Genomic DNA, 18281 nt, shown 5'->3' on the forward strand with positions numbered 1-18281 from the left:
AAATAAAAGGTTTATTGTCGATTGACTATTGAAACTCTCAAGATTAATACGACTCCCACTGACTTCTTGACATATGAGTTTTCTTTTAAAGAACATTCTTTTGACGAACTAAAACAAATATTCAAAAGTTCATGTGGCTTCCCGGCAAGAAAACACTTCAAAGAATATTGTAACACCTCAAAGTTCAAACCAATTTTTTTTAATTTTTAAATCACTCAAAATATTGTTCATAACCAAGTCATCAGAAAAACATAAGTGTCACATACAAATCATCATCACAAAATATCAGAGTGCCATAAAATGCCCAGTAACAAATCTCCCAACGAGTGTGTACAATCAGACATTCGCCTTCCCGCGATCCTCAGAAGTACCTGAAACACATATAATCAACTGCTGTAAGCACGAAGCTTAGTGAGTTCCCCAAGATACCACATACAGAACGCAACTACGGGTTATCAACAACTTTGGGGACTATCAGCAGTCCCAGTGGGAAAACACGCCCGATGGGTCATCAACAACCCGGGAGAGTATATGCAGTCTCAGTCACACATAAACAACATAACACAATAATAACATTTAGACCTAGTTGGTCATCACAAATACAACTATTCTACCACACAGGTAAAAATAAGTGAGGAGACTCACCTGATACTGATGGCAGATAAATCTCACACCCGAACTGTCGGAACTAGACTCCTCCTAATAAACACAACAAGTAACCCTAGTCAATTAATGTCATTATCCCGACTCACAAGTCCAAATCCCACAACTACGCTCCTTGAGGGCAAAAAGACCATTTTGCCCCTTCCATGGTCTGAAACCCTAAATCCTTGGCCAAAGTCAAAATTCAGCAAAAAGTCAACCGCCCAACGCGTACGCTGGACATACGCTTCCTACGTGTCGCGTACTCGAAGATTCAAATGGGTCGGGGTCAAGCCTGACTACACTGGGCGTAACCAGAAGTACGTTGGGCGTACGCCGACTGATCCCAAAATTTATGGGATTCAACTTTCCAAATTCCCACACCAAGAAGATTAAGGGACAAAAGGGCTACATCTAGAGACAAGTAACATAAAAATCGGATCTTGGGGACTTAAAAAAGTCCAGAAAACTTGCACAAAGTGGATGGGGAGAGTTGCTTGCTGAAACAAAGCCCAAGGGCACTTTCTTCTTCTTCTTCAAAACACCACCAAAGACCACAAAAACTCAGAGTTAGCAACAGAGGCTAGGGTTTTCATATGGGGCTGAGGGAGAATGTTTGAGACTGAGGGTAGGCAACATCACATCCCTTAAATAGGGGCACAAACCCCATATTAGGGTTTGCCATCAAACAGCGGCCACACTGTGACGAATAGATCGCCACGTCGTGGGACTAACTTAGTCTCCACGCAAATATTGGCCTTGGCCACGTCGTGGGACTCCATCACCCCGTCGTGGCCATCAGAAATCCAAAATTTGAAATATTAATTTACTTAAAAGAGACATACCTGAAACTTGAAGTTACAGACTTACTAAGGGTTTGGAACACCGCCCCCTAACGCTCGCTAAGGGTGGCTCGCTAAGGGATTGATAAGAGGAAAAAGACTATTTTGCTTGACTCTGATTGGTTGCTTCCACTTTGATCAGATCGAGCCCTTTTTTTTTTTACCCAATTTCACATTTTTTATTAGAAAAATATTTTTTTTTACCCAAAAAGAAATGAAGTGCTAGAAATGTTACCACTCTCTGTGAAATGCTAAGAATAAGGTGCTAGAGAGGTGGCAAGCAAAAAAATGACATGATATTCAAAAATGTGATGCGTCAAGGTGCTAGGAGTGTTACCATTTCCTCTAGACTTATGTTGTTTTTGTTTTTTAAAGGGCACTTATGTCTTCAGGAAAATAAGATGTTTGACAAAACTGCAAAAATGGTCCTTACGGTATGCATTTTTTCTGGGTTTTCGTCTAAATTCTGACTTTTTTTTTGCTTCGTGGTCCTTTTAGCCATATTTTTTTTTTTTTGTGGTTTTAGTCTCTTTGATAACTGAAATTACTGTAAAACCCTTATGTATTTTTTTTTATTTTTTTTTTTCATTCTTTATCTATTTAAATAAGTATAAAATAATAATAAACTCTCTCTCTCTCTCTCTCTCTCTCTCTCTCTCTCTCTCTCTCTCTCTCTCTCTCTCTCTCTCTCTCTCTCTCTCTCTCTCTCTCTCTCTCTCTCTCTCTCTCTCTCTCGTTTTAATACCCAAAAGATAGAATCACCATGATCTTCTTCAACACCCTCATCTTCTTCTCTGATCTCCTTCAATACTCACTTATCAACTTCTCATTACCGTCCATCCTTCCAACTCACCCATAGGCTCCCGATCTCCCTTTTTTCTCCCCCTGTCTCTCTCTATTTCTCTGTCAAAATCCAAAAAAAAAAAAAAAATCACCCACTCATCATCTTCTTCCCCATCCCTTCCCTTCATTGATAAATAAAAGAACAAGAACCCTTCTAATCCTCGTTCTACATTTCACGACAAGTTTCTTCCTAGTTATCTTCAAGACAAACAAAAATCAAAGAAAGATCACATTCTTCTTCTACATTTCACGACAAGTTTCTTCCTAGTTATCTTCAAGACAAAGAAAAATCAAAGAAAGATCACAATTCGTTTATGATTTAGAGGTCGATTAGAAAGAAAAAAGGGACAGGTTGTAACTGGAAGAAGAAAGAAAAGAAATGTCGATGGTTTCAGGAAGTTTAACAGCACCTAACCCCCGATCTCCCTCTTTATTGCTACCACCCGGTCTTTCTTATCTTACCTAAAAATGAATTGCATGTTTAATTTTATAGGTTTTATCGAATATTTCATTTGTTCAAACTCCTTTTGTCTATTAATCTCCTTTTTAGAAAATGAGGAAAACAAATTAAAATGACATTTACTCTTTTTAAGTTTAATAGGGACCAAACTCGTATAGAAACATGACAAAAAGACATTGAATACAAAAATATCCAAATTTGAACAAAAACCAAAACCCAAAAAAAAATAGATATAATAACACCATTTTTTAGTTTTGCAAATAAGTGTTTGTTTTTTAAAAGAGAAAAAATACTTTAAAAAAGTCTTTTTGATCATTTTTCAAAAAAAAAACCAAAAATATACACTTTTTGACCAGAAGACATTTTTAACAAGCTTTCCTAGCCGGTCATCAATCCTCACTGTAGCCTCTGTTGTTCCTCGCTGATCGTACCTCCTCATTTCCTCCTCCGTAGCTCCACGCCACTACCTCCTTTGCCCACTCCGCTTTCATTGTAAATGTTTAACGATTTTTTCTTTAATAAAACGTTTTCCCCATATATTCCCCCATTCTTGTTTTTCTGCTTTGTGATCATCATTTATTGTTATCTGTCTGCATGATATTAGATTCTGATATTTGTATTGATTGATATACATTGTTCTACTTCTGTGGTTTATGCAATATGAAATTAGGGTTAACAAAATCTTCAAACCATTGTTGAATCTGATGACGTTGAAATCCATCTATATCAACAACTGTAATTTGTTACTAACAATAACCTAATGGCACCAACATTTGTTCGCTGTAATTTTAGTAAAATATAAATCATTGATTTTAAAGTACAATGTTATTCTGGAAACCAGCCTCAGAATACATTGCTATTTTGGAAACATGGATAGCTAACTGGATTACGTGATATTTTGTATTTACCTCAAATTACCCTTGACTTAATTTGGTCAAATAAGTTACATTTAGCTTGTTCCTAATATAATATTTAATTTAAAAAGATTAAAGAGACAACATAGCAAACAATTTACATAAAAGAAAATAATTTACATAAACATGTTTACATAAAATTGGTTAGTTTAGTGATAGTTGTAAGAGAAAAATAACAACTAAATGAGAAACATTAGAGAAAAATAACAACTAAATGAGAAACATTTTTCAAAATGTAGGAAGACATTTTGCAACGGTTAGAGGATTAAATTAGAGAAAAAAACTTACAGTATTTAATAAAAATCCGAGTTTAACTCAAAACGAACAAATCAAACATTGTAGTTTCGTAATCAGGATAAAAACGGTGGTAAAATACCATAAATTAAAGTAGGAAAAGAAGCCTCAGGCAGCCTAGTTATCATCAATGAATAATCAGTCGGTAATTCCAACATTTTATAATTAAATCATCATCGGCTTCAGTTTTCCAAATCAAATCGTTAAACACCTTATGAAATTAGTTTTAGAAAAAAATAAAAACAAATGTAATCGCACTAAACGGCTCTGTGAATGAATAGAATGTTATCAGTTCACAGGTTCCTATAAGATGCGAAACGAGTAAGCTTCATATTGGTCCGATCATAGCATCGCCGGTCAAAGCAGGTTTTGCTACCGCCGACGTGGCATCGAACCTGACAACGAAAAGCACATAACAGTTCAGATGAAAAAACCTAATAGATCTAAGCTCAGATCAATATGACGAACTCTGTTCAGTTGGAGATATGAACGGATGTGTAGAAACTTTGTGAAAGATATGATAAATGGAAACGCCGGAGTTATATATATAGCGAATTGTAATAGTAAATTAGGTCAAAATAGAAGGAAAACCTCGGCCCAATCACGAAATTCGATACTCATCAAGAGCCCAATGTCTATTTGATGTTACCATTCTTAAATGAAACTAGATTCTTGGTAATATGTTTGAAATATCGAAAGATGATTATATATATAGAGTTGTTTAGATATACAGTGTTTATGTTTGAATAATTGACATACATTTAAATTATTAATATTATTAGTTCTTAGTTCTAATAATAATAAAAATGAGTTAATAATTGACAGACATATAAATTACAATGACCAATTATGTAAAATAGTTAATAAGTAATTATCATATACTTTTCATAATTGTATCACCACTTTTATAATCAGATAGCAATGCAAATCATTCAATAAGTTTATCATTCAGTAAAAAAAATAAAAGAATTACATGAGAAAACTGTAGGGAAAACTTTGTATACTGCGTACGTACAAACAGGAGCGGAGCTTTAACATATGATTTGGAGGCTGAAAATATAATATGTATAAAAATCGGTGAGCAGGGGGGCCACCGCCAAATTTTATATTTTTTGGTTTAATATGTATAAAATTAAAGCATAAAGGTTATTTGTAACAAAAAAATCAAGGGGGGTATAGCCCCCCCTTGCCCTAATAAAGTTCGTCCATGCGTACAAATTAAAACTACCGGATAAGAATCCTTGTATAGTCAACTGGATGTTTATGTTTAATATAATATGTATAATGCATCACACAATTTTAATACTCAAACTGTATATCTAATAATTAATAAAAACAAACTTTGCTTTATTATTTTTATTTACATTACTATTATTTATAATATTTTTTAATAATAATAATAATAATTGTTAGGTGCATTTTGTGCACCTTTTTGCAAACCTTTTAGTCCACTTTTATGCATCTATTTAGCATAGTTATTCTTCATTTTTATTGCATTTCATCATATTCATGTTAGTCTCTAGAACAACCTTATTTGCACACTTTCATGTATTTTTCAGGTAAACCGGAGGTTGGGACGCGCTTTGGGAGGTGCCGGGAAGCATTGGTGAAGATTTTGGGATGATCGGGCGAAGAACGAAAAAGTTGGAAAAATCAAGTTTGGATTCGGAGTCAGAGGGGTACACGGGCCGTGTTGGATTTACACTGCAAAATCAATACGGGCCGTGTTGACCAGAAAAGAAGATGTTGACCATGCTGAACACGGGCCGTGTCAGTTTAGTGCAAATCAACACGGGCCGTGTTAACCATGCTGAACACGGGCCGTGTCAGTTTAGTGCAAGTCAACACGGGCCGTGTTCGACCCAAAAACCAACTTTTGGCAGTTTTTCCTATCTTTCATATTACGGAAATTGAGTCATTTGGGGACACACACAACATATCAGAGCACATTTTGAGAGAGGATTTCAAGGGTTATTGCAAGGGATTGATTAGTAATCATTTGGAAACATTATTTCTAGTATTTGTAAGTTGTAATTGCACATTATTTCCATCTTTTATTCTTGTTTGATTTGTTCTTAGCCATGTGTGGCTAAGAAACCCTAGTTTCTAGTTCTTGTTCAAAACATGTTGATTGCTTGACTTGAAGCATATGATTTGATGTTTGATTTGTGATTCTATTCTAGTGATTATGTTTTTGTTTAAACTAGAATCCTTGAATTTGATTTGTGTTGGATTGACCACTTTCATGAATTGAATTTTTGTGCAGTTAATTAACTTTTAGGGCACCTAATCGTTCTATTGAGTTAATAATTGGTAACAAGCAATAAGTTTTCTTATTGTAAAACATATATCACATGTTTTCACACTTCCGAGCGTATGAGAAGAAATGAACATTGTTGGGAAGCTTGTACAAAACTTAATGCAGTTTTTCAATGCAATCTAAGAGCGTGTTTAGGTTGAATTAGTAAAGCTAGGTCTAGTCAAAGAGCGTGTTTTGGTTAGATAATTTGGCAAGCGAGAGGTATTAGAGCGTGTTAATATCTTTCAGTACCAGCTTAGAATAGCAATCATGAATTACATCAAGTCATAAGCAAGTTGAACAGCAACATTGAGAACTAGCACTGGGAGCACTTTTACAACTTGTTTACAAATCTATTTCATTTTCTGCATGTTCCAAAGTTGATTGTTATTTTCATTATTTGACTTTTGCAAACAAGACCCCTTTTGTGACCAAAGTACCTTACGCAAAGAGGTATAGACTTTTATCCTGTGTCTTTGTGGTTCGACCCTGCTTACCTTGTACTACTCTGTAGTGCATTAAAGCAGTGTATTTGGAGTCTGTTGTACCCCTATTATTTGTTGGGTTTGACACGCCTAACAAATTGGCGCCGTTGCCGGGGACACGGTGTTACTAATTGTTTATGCCTAGATTTTTGTGAGCAGGTACATCTCTATAAAAAACAAAAAAAAATAGAAAAAAAAAACAAAACAAAAAGTGTCGCTCAGAAATGAATACTCCTTACATTGAAGACCAACTTTCTAAGCTAGCTTAGTTAGTTATGATGATTGGAAATGACCAAAGTGTGCAACCCACACCTATTCCTTGCGATTTTTGCACTCAAAATGGACATCATACCGATATGTGTCCATATTTACAAGGAGAATGGGAAGAAGTGCAAGAAACGGGAAGCTACTACTGGCCAAACCAATGGAGTTATGATCAAACTCAACATGATCAATGGTGGGACAACAACCAAGTTTGGGGAAACAACCATTACCAAGCTTGGGGATATGACCAATACCAACCAACTCCACAGTTCCAACAACCATATGCTCCACCTCCTCAACAAACTGAAATGTTGAGCATGTCCTTGGAAGACATTGTGAAAAGCATTGCCACTACTACCCAAATCTTTCAGGAAACAACCAAAGCTAGCCTCAAAAGCTTAGAGCAACAAATTGCACAACTTACTCAATCTGTGAGTATATTGGAAACTCAAGGCAAACTACCATCGCAGATTGAAGTGGACCCAAGGCATACCGTTTCTGCCATCACCTTGAACGATGGGGAAAACTTTGATGGCCCAAGACTAAAATTAAAAGACGGGGAAGATGAGGATGAAGTAGAAGTGGAGAAGGTTGTCGAGGAAGAAGTAGAAATTAAGAATGTTGACATGGAAGTTGTAGAGGAGGTGTTGGAGGTTGACAAAAAAGAGGCTGAGGCACCCACTACCAATGAGAAACTCCTTTCACCGGTAGACCAACCACAAGAGCCGAAAACGACAAATTTGTTGGACCCTTCAAGGGATATGTACCCCGAGAAGGAAGACACCCAACCGGTCATCAAATCAACCACCTTATCAAAGAAGGAAGATTTGACCACCTTACTGGACAAGTACAAGAAAGGGGTCGACTGGACGATTTTTATCATTAAGGGTCTAAGTCCAACATGGTTCCCACGCAAAAAGAAAGTCAAGTACAAGATAAGTGTTCCATTGAAGGAGGTGGCGAAAAGTTTAGTAAGTTGGAGAGCCCCACATACTTAGATTGATGCATATTCAGGGGTCATGTCGAGCCAACGACTTTAAAAAAGGGCTGCTAACCGGGAGGCAACCCGGGGGTATTTTTGTCCTTTCTTTTTAAAACTTTTTAGTCTTTGGTAAATTTCAAAATTTTAATGTCCGAAATGGTTATAAACTTGTTTTTGCCTAGAAAATGACTCTCGGGCTCCAAAAATATTTCACGAATAGCTTGGGGAAGATGAAGAGAAGGTTCTCACCACAATTGTTAGGCTCCAAGAACGATTCGGTAAATTCTTTCCATGTCTTTAATCGTCCACATTTTGCTTAAAATTTCAATTTGTGTGCACTTATGACTGTTTTGGACATTACCCGACCCGACTACCATCTCGCACCACCTTCCGGTGATTAGGTTGTTCCACCCTCTCCGAGCATCAGGGACGATGCTTATCTTTAAGCTTGGGGAGATTTGGGGTAGAGTTGTACATTAGGTTTATCCATGCATTTCATGTTCATATTCATGCATAAAAAAACTCAAAAAGATTTTAGCATTCTTATTTTCTTTTTCGTGCATTCTGCATTTTAAAATCTATAAAACCCAAAAATATTTTAGTTTTTGCATCCCATTTTCATTCATTGTTTCCAAAAAAAAAAAAATTAATACGAGATGAATACAATCTTTACATACGATAGCTCCATGAAGTGGGAAAACAAGAAATCAAATGAAAAACAAAATACCCAAGGCGTCCCGATAGTTACTGGAAGTGTAGAATCAACTGTCATAACTAGGGAACCCAAATACCGTAATTCGAGACCCCAACCTTAGATAATAAAAAAATGACATACTGAAACGTTTTTTGTGGGCGGTAATAACAGCTTTAGGATGATTTGCTTCTGAATGTTTAAAAATAATCTTTATCGACAACTCTGGACCCACAGAACACGGACCTATTTGTTGACACGTGTTACCCTTAAGGTAACAGAGAGCTTAAGTATCAGATCCACACAGTCAAGAAAGAAGAACGGGTGCAACTGTCACATCTAGCACTCAAATCAGAATTTCAAGTACTCAAACGAAGAAATTACCAGAAATACAAAAGTTGATTGAAGAATTCAAAGCTCAAAATGAAGATACAAATCCAAGTTCAATCAAAATCAAAAGCCATCTCAAAGTCAAATCTGGTGAATGAAGAACTGTGTGATATGATACTTGTGGCTCTCGAAAAAGTGAAAGCATAGGAGTTGGGCCCCTTCGGGTGGGCTCACTGTTTCAGCGAAAGCTGATTCGCCGTGACGGGTTCTTAAGGATGCGTCGATTCTGATTCTTGGCCATCTAGTCTTAAGGACATGAGATCCCGGACCGTGTTATTTTCACCCATAAAGCTAATTAAGGTATAAAGTTTAAATAAAACTATAGTTGGATTATTGGGTTACACTGTTTCGTGGTCTTCCTCACTTTGGGAGTCTATAATATGTGGAAGGTAGCAAGATGGTCGCCTAAGTATTAATGATTGGAGCCCCGTTGATGTAAAGTTTGATCATATTTATATATATTTATAAAAAAATAAATAAATTACTTGTCTTCTTAATTTTTTTTTCTTTGGTTCATTTTGTTTCTTAAGTATCTTTTGTACATATGTTTCTTTTTCATATCTTTTATTGCATGCATTCATTCTTAGCTTTTAGGATCTTCCTGTCCACATTTGTTCTATATTTCATTTTCCATCTAGAAATCGTCTTCTTTGTGCGGTTCTTGTTCTTTCTTGAGGACAAGAAAGGTCTAAGGTTGGGGAGATTTGTTAGGTGCATTTTGTGCACTTTTTTTCACACCTTTTAGTCCCCTTTTATGCATCTATTTAGCATAGTTATTGTTCATTTTTATTGCATTTCATCATATTCATGTTAGTCTCTAGAACAACCTTATTTGCACACTTTCATGTATTTTTCAGGTAAACCGGAGGTTGGGACGCGCTTTGGGAGGTGCCGGGAAGCATTGGTGAAGATTTTGGGATGATCGGGCGAAGAACGAAAAAGTTGGAAAAATCAAGTTTGGATTCGGAGTCAGAGGGGTACACGGGCCGTGTTGGATTTACACTGCAAAATCAACACGGGCCGTGTTGACCAGAAAAGAAGATGATGACCATGCTGAACACGGGCCGTGTCAGTTTAGTGCAAATCAACACGGGCCGTGTTGACCATGCTGAACACGGGCCGTGTCAGTTTAGTGCAAGTCAACACGGGCCGTGTTCGACCCAAAAACCAACTTTTGGCAGTTTTTCCTATCTTTCATATTACGGAAATTGAGTCATTTGGGGACACACACAACATATCAGAGCACATTTTGAGAGAGGATTTCAAGGGTTATTGCAAGGGATTGATTAGTAATCATTTGGAAACATTATTTCTAGTATTTGTAAGTTGTAATTGCACATTATTTCCATCTTTTATTCTTGTTTGATTTGTTCTTAGCCATGTGTGGCTAAGAAACCCTAGTTTCTAGTTCTTGTTCAAAACATGTTGATTGCTTGACTTGAAGCATATGATTTGATGTTTGATTTGTGATTCTATTCTAGTGATTATGTTTTTGTTTAAACTAGAATCCTTGAATTTGATTTGTGTTGGATTGACCACTTTCATGAATTGAATTTTTGTGCAGTTAATTAACTTTTAGGGCACCTAATCGATCTATTGAGTTAATAATTGGTAACAAGCAATAAGTTTTCTTATTGTAAAACATATATCACATGTTTTCACACTTCCGAGCGTATGAGAAGAAATGAACATTGTTGGGAAGCTTGTACAAAACTTAATGCAGTTTTTCAATGCAATCTAAGAGCGTGTTTAGGTTGAATTAGTAAAGCTAGGTCTAGTCAAAGAGCGTGTTTTGGTTAGATAATTTGGCAAGCGAGAGGTATTAGAGCGTGTTAATATCTTTCAGTACCAGCTTAGAATAGCAATCATGAATTACATCAAGTCATAATCAAGTTGAACAGCAACATTGAGAACTAGAACTGGGAGCAATTTTACAACTTGTTTACAAATCTTTTTCATTTTCTGCATGTTCCAAAGTTGATTGTTATTTTCATTATTTGACTTTTGCAAACAAGACCCCTTTTGTGACCAAAGCACCTTACGCAAAGAGGTATAGACTTTTATCCTGTGTCTTTGTGGTTCGACCCTGCTTACCTTGTACTACTCTTTAGTATATTAAAGCAGTGTATTTGGAGTCTGTTGTACCCCAATTATTTGTTGGGTTTGACACGCCTAACAATAATAATAATAATAATAATAATAATAATAAATCAAATAAATTAAACAATATTGTTTTGCATATCCTAATTTGATTTAAATACAAACTATTCCTCACTTGACTTAAATTAACCTATTTTGGTTTAATGTTTTTGTTTTTTTCTTTGTTTTTTTGTCTTAAATTATTATTATTATTATTTAATTATGTCATTTTTTAATTATTTGTGTTTTAGAATAACAATATTTTATATATAGTTGTATTTTTATTTTTCGTTCAGACTATCCATATGTTTTTTTTAGTCTGGGCTATTCATGTGTTATTTTTTCGTCTGGATTATCCATGTGTTATTTTTTTTGTTCGGGGTTATGTTTTCCTTCACACTATCATTGTATTATCATTTTTCGGTCGGATAATCCATATGTTTTTTTTGTTCGGATTATCTTTGTGTTATTTTTTCATCCCGTCTATCCATGCATTATATTTTCATCCTGACTATCCCTATGTTGTGTTTTTATTCGGATAGAGATAGTCTTAATGAAAAAACTAAAATGGGGATAATCTTACCGAAAAAAAAAACACACATACACACAATGATAGTCTGAACGAAAAAATAACACAAAGATAGTCTGATTGAAAAAAATAACATATGAATAGTCGAAATGGAAAAATAACACATGGATAATCGGAACGGAAAAATAACACAAATATAGTCTCAATAAAAAAAATAACATGGGGATAATCCGACAAAAAAAACAACACAAGGATAGTCGGAACAAAAAATAACACAATGATAGTTGGAACGAAAAAATAACACATAGGTAGTCTAAATGAAAAAATAACATGTGAATAGTCCAAACAGAAAAATAACAGAAGGATAGTCCGAACAGAAAAATAACATGTGAATAGTCGGAACACAAAAATAACACAAAAAGTCTGTACGAAAGAAAAATAAATTGATAGTCCGAACGAAAAAAATAACATGGGATAATCCTACCGAAAAAAAAACAACGCATAGTCAGAACGAAAACAATAATATAGGGATAATTCGAACAAAAAATAATACATTGATAGTCCGAACAAAAAAAATAATACAATACTAATGAAAAAAAATAACAAAAAAATACGAGAAAAAGTAATAAAACCAAAAAATAACGAAAAAAACAAAAAAAAAATTAAAATATAAAAAATAAAAAGACAAAACATAATTTCAAAGATTAAAGAAGCAATTAGACAGGAGGGTTACGAGAAAAAAAAACCCAAAATTAAATAATATTAATAAAGAAAAAAAACAAAAACAAAACAAAATAGATTAACAACAAAGGAAAAAGGGAGAAGAAGCGACCAAACCTTAACTCTTAAATAATCTAAAAGAGTATAGAAGAAAAGGAGGTGTAAACAACTTGAAGTTGTTATTAAAAAAACTAACCATATATGAAGTAAAAATTAGATTTTTGAGTCTGCTAGCTAACTCAACTAAAAATCCCAAGCAGAATTTCAAATTATAATAAGAAGATGAACCATTGGAGATTAAATTACCAATTTCTCATGACCTTGAACTCTTCGTTCATGAACTTTAGACTTGATCAATAAAAAAAAGTTGATGTTATATGAATCTATGATGGTGGTTGGGCTGCAATGAGATGGTCGACTGATGGAGGGGAATTGAGGCAGCGACACGAGGTCGACCGATCTGATGATGATGGGTCGTTGCGATGTCGATGGTTGATCATCAACAGGATGAGAGGAAGAGGAAAAGAAGGAGACCTTCAATCATTCAGTTTCTTGTGTCTTTTCTTAATGGGACAATGGAATCGAGGCGGTTGATTCAAAGGAAAAATGGATCATGTCCTTCTCGGTAGAAGTAAACTATTGGTGAATTAACGGTGAAGCCATCTCTTTAATTTGACAGAAGCGGTGGTATACAAGTGTTAATTTGGAAGAAACGTGGCATGAAAGAAGGAAGTGGAAGGGGCGGTGGGTAAGTAAAGGAGGACAGCTTGCAACTGATGTTTTTAAGGAGTGGAAAGCTGATGTGGACTGATGATTCAATGTACAAAATCCAAATGGAGTTTTTCCATGCTTATATGTCAAGATATTCGGCTGATGTGTACCGCCACTTAGCCAACATGTGACATCCAACTAGATATTTTTGCTGATATGGAGGCTGCCCACATGTCAACCTCTAAACATCCTCTCATTTTAAATGGAGGGTTCTCAAGCAATGAGGTTTTTGTATATAATAATGAAAAGAGAGACTGACGGTGCATATAAATTTACCAAAAATAATCATGATTATATTAGTGGGCTACACGTGGAACGTGGAAGGAGAATAGTTTCATTTCAGTGTATTTTAGGGTTTACGTAAATTGTTATTTTACGTTAAATATAAAAATATTTTTATTAAATATAACAATCATACTATTTTATAAATGAAACATTTTTTCTTTCACCACATTAATTTGAAATCTCATTATTTTTCCTTTCACCACATTCATTTGAAACTCTCATGACTTTTCAGTTTCTTTCTAATAATAATTATAAGTTGGTTAATAAGGTTAAATAAATATCAAACCTAAAGTGTAATCATATATAAACTAAATTTCAATATTAAAATAATATCTTTATTTCTATTTATTAAGTGATGTTTTTTAACTTTTAACAAATTATACTTAATTTATTAGTTTTAATATATTATTAAGTGTTTATTTTAATATTGTTTTATCAGTAATACTAAAAATATTATTTTAATATTGAAATTTAGTTTATATATGATTATAATTTAGGTTTGATATTTATTTAACCTTCTTAACCAACTTATAATCATTATTAGAAAGAAACTGAAAAATTATGTGAGTTTCAAATGAAAGTGGTGAAAAGAAAAATATTTCCTTTATAAGTATCTATCTATCTATCTATACATCTTATAAAGGAAGCATTTTTCCTTGATTCTTATGCATTTGAAACCCCCTAAATTAATTTCCTTGATTCTTATGCATAACATGTAATATTAGGGTAAAATATGAAAGGTGTTATGATACAAATATGAATAACATATATTAATTTTAATATTTATTTGTCAAAAATTCTAAGTACGTAATTTTACGTTGCGCAACGCGCGGCTATTCGCCTAGTATGTTGTTATTTTGGGTCAAATCAACTAAATTTCAAGAGATTATTTATTATCGATTTATTTCAAAGTTAAGAGCTTTACGTTGTTGTTTTGGGATATGGTTCATTTTATTTTAACGCAGTCGATGAACCGAGAAACTAAGATTTTACATTTTATTTTATATGATGTTTTAAGTCCATACGTTAAACTTTATATTTGATTGGGTAATTATTAAGAGTTGTATTTTTTTTAATTAACGATTGTCGTTTTCAGTTAAAAAAAACTTTATATTTGATTGGGCAATTACTAAGAAGACCATGACACTTGTATAAAAGACCATAGGAGGACCATGACAGTCGTATGGAATACCATGGGAGGACCATAACAGTGAATATTGTATGAGGATTGTAGCAGTGAGTGATTGTAAGACCGTGGAAAGACCACAACATTCACACGTTATGTATTTTGAAACACCTTTCGATATCTTTTGGAAGTAATGAATGAATGATTTTGTTGATTTAAAAATGAAAATTTTACATTGTGAAATAGGACGTTACAAAACGGTTTTGGAACGAAAAAGTTATGATTGTTTGAAGTTGAAATGGAAATGTGGGAAACCCGTCACCACGACATGGTGAGAAGATCACCACGTGTGGTAAGTTGTACAACCTAAGCCCATAAAATTAGGATTTCCCCCATATTTAAGGACTTTACCTTCGTGTTTAGATCAGTTTGAAGCCTCCATCACATCAAGATCTCATTGGGAGCAAAAACTAGCCGCCATATTGATCCCCTTCCATCAATTTCAAAACTTTGAGCTTTTGGTGCGTTCTTGAAGATATAGAATATGATTGTCACAACTAGGAATTCTATGCTTTTGTAACAATAATGATGATAACATTTGTAACTAAAACTTGAAAGCATGCATGATGTTTATTTAATGACAACAAAATTCCATCAAACACTCTATACAAACACTTCAAATAGTCAACAAATGATTGGAAACCCTAAAAATCCCGGTTTAAGTCCAATATGGACTAGGATTTTCTTATTGGGCCTAATGGACCAATAAGTCTCCAATTGGACTAGTTTGGGCTTAGAACTCTTAATTGGGCTCTAATTCAACCCACCTTAATGAGATTTAACATTTTGGGCCATATTGGGCCTAAAATGGAATAAACTACTCCAATAAGCCTTATTGGGCCATGACTAATCTAATTAGCCCTAATGGGCCACAAACATATTCTATTATGCTAAATGGGCCGTGAACCATCCAAAGGAGCCCAATGGGCCGAAAACTTTTTCTAGGAACCTCATGATTTCAAACATAGGCTAGAAGTGGGCCAAATTAATCCATGTCTCTTTTACCAAGCCCAACTCGGCCCAACATTAATAGAAAAAAAGAAAAAAAAATAAAAAGAGAATGGTGATAAGGGTGGACTTAGGAGGTGCCACCTCCCTATTGTCCATCATGTATCCATGCAAGGCTTATACTTCCCCATGCACCTATCAACTCACACCTCTCTCTTCTTCCCTCTCTTTTCTTCCTTCGGCCGAGAACAAGAAGCAAACACACATACATCTTCAAACTTACACTTCAAACACTCTCAAGAACATCCTCTTCTACATCCAAATTTTCGAAGAACTAAGGTGCATTCAAGAGGACCTTTCACTAGATCATCAAATCTTTGGTAAGTTACCATAACTTCTAGATACATAAACTTCATTTTAAGCTAAATCATTCTTCTTAAACATTTTATTTCATGATCCATACTCTAGTACTCCATAGAACTCGAGATCTACATAAGGAGAGTTTATAAAAGCCAAAAATCACATCATCTTCTTCCATTTCTACTTCAAAAACGAGAACAACTAAGCAAGGTGAGTTCATACCCCTTGTTTTCGTTTTTTACATGTTTTTGGGGGAGAACACAAGTACTATGTGTTGATCTATGTGTGTATGCTTGTTATATGTGATTTCTTTGGGTTATGTTGAGAGAACATGATATTATTTGCTAAATCTTGAAATCTATGGCTAAAGCGTGAAGGATACATAAACAAATAACATAATAAACAACTTACTTCAAAGATCTAAGGGTCTTTAGGCTCAAGAAGTGAAAACAAAGTCAAAATCCTTATAAGTGTCATTTTTGCAAAAATAACAAAGATTTGGGTAAAATATAATATTTTCGGTTCTATAAGGATAAAATGGTATTATTCACATAAAAATCTGACTTTTATGAAAATAACACTTTTCTAGGGGTCAAAAACATAAATTTTAGCTTATTGGGCTTTAATTTGGGCCTCATGAGTTTTTGGGCCCAAAGTTGCGAAAAAATGAAGTGCTGAGGGACTGAAATGGAAAACTTAACAAAATATGAGTCTAAAACGTGAATAAACTATTTTAGGGGCTGAAAATGACTTTGATGCAAAAATTGGACTAAAAATGCAAAGTTTTTGATTTTAGGGTCAAAATTGTAAAACTTACGGAATTTGAGCCAAAAGTGTAAAATTTTTACAACTAAGGGCTGGAAATGGCAAATACAATAGTTTTGGGCTGAAATTATTATTTAAATAAAGTTTGGGTCTAAAATGTCAAGAAAAACGGTTTAAGGACCAAAAATGTCAATTTTCATGAAAGGGGACTAAAAGTGTCATTTTTATAGATAAAGGGGCTGAAATGGTCAAACTAAATGTTTTTGGGCCAAATAGACAAATATTAAATTATTGGGTAAAAAATATTAAGTTTATAACGCATGGTTGTAAATATATATATATATATATATATATATATATATATATATATATATATATATATATATATATACGTATAACCAAAGCTTCGTTATAAATCAAACGTCAAAGTATTTTAACACTTCGAATAAACATTCAGCTTACAACAAATACCTACACTACGAACTTAAAATCGATAAGCTATAAATGATCCAATATATTCATACATGTTTATTGGGCTTCCGGTGACCCAAATGCATACCCAATGGGCCTTTATCAGCTTTAACATGCTATTGGGCCTTAGTGGTCCACTTGCATTGCTAATATGGTCCTAAACCTTCATCATATGTTTAATGGGCTATAACGTGTCCATAGCATACTCGACAGCCTGTAATAACATACAAAGTTAGTGGGCCTCAGTTGTCCTCTTTTCTTTGCCTGTTAGGTTTACCTTATATTCAAGTTAACATAAATCGGGTTGTAAAACAATGTTATTCAATTTCATTTGGATTTAGTGAGAAATAACGGGTGACAACAATAAGTGTCGGTCGTAGTCTGTAGTTATAATCAAAGTCTTCTGGAGGGAGAGTGAGAGTTTGTGTATAGATCTATACGGGGGTAACTCCCCCACACCTGAGCTGTTCGCTACAGTTAGACTCGGCCAGTCTAGGGTGACAAAATCTTAATTCAAGACCGGCATTCGATAAAATGCCAAGACAGGAGAATTAGTCATTATTATGCATGGTTATAACGACTGACATAGAGATCCATTACCATCTAAGTAATCATGGGAAATCATATTCATACGCTGTGACGATACAATAATACAAAACTATCATACTATTCGTATCGGAAAACATCGGGTTTTCCGGGGGAACAACATTATTTACTTTTACTTACAAAAACTATAATACAAGAAACTATTATGAAATGCATTTCACTTTTACATGTTTTGAAATCATTCACACGTATACTTATGGATCATCACACCTTTTTCGCAAACAATTTCTGTTACAGAAAATATCAGATTTTCTGGGTTTTACAAACAATACAAAACATTTACACATCAAACCTGCTTATGAACTCACCAACATTATATATGTTGACCATTTTCAAAATAACTTGTGTTCTTAGGTAACCGTTAGAATGAAGAATTATCAAGCGTTTTTCTGAAC

General features: G+C 34.3%; 2 non-coding genes across 2 annotated transcripts; both read right to left on the reverse strand.

Annotated features, from left to right (window-relative positions):
* Positions 1 to 4095: 4095 nt before the first annotated feature.
* Positions 4096 to 4178, reverse strand: LOC145141491 (small nucleolar RNA snoR77Y). Its single transcript, XR_013722699.1, has one exon. It is a non-coding gene; the product is annotated as a small nucleolar RNA snoR77Y (small nucleolar RNA).
* Positions 4179 to 4239: 61 nt separating this feature from the next.
* Positions 4240 to 4391, reverse strand: LOC145141497 (small nucleolar RNA snoR2/U65). Its single transcript, XR_013722704.1, has one exon. It is a non-coding gene; the product is annotated as a small nucleolar RNA snoR2/U65 (small nucleolar RNA).
* Between the last annotated feature and the right edge of the window lie 13890 nt (positions 4392 to 18281).

This window comes from Lactuca virosa, chromosome 9 (genome assembly GCF_052849685.1).
Source record: "Lactuca virosa cultivar CGN04683 chromosome 9, Lactuca_virosa_CGN04683_v6, whole genome shotgun sequence".
Lineage (NCBI taxonomy): Eukaryota > Viridiplantae > Streptophyta > Magnoliopsida > Asterales > Asteraceae > Lactuca > Lactuca virosa.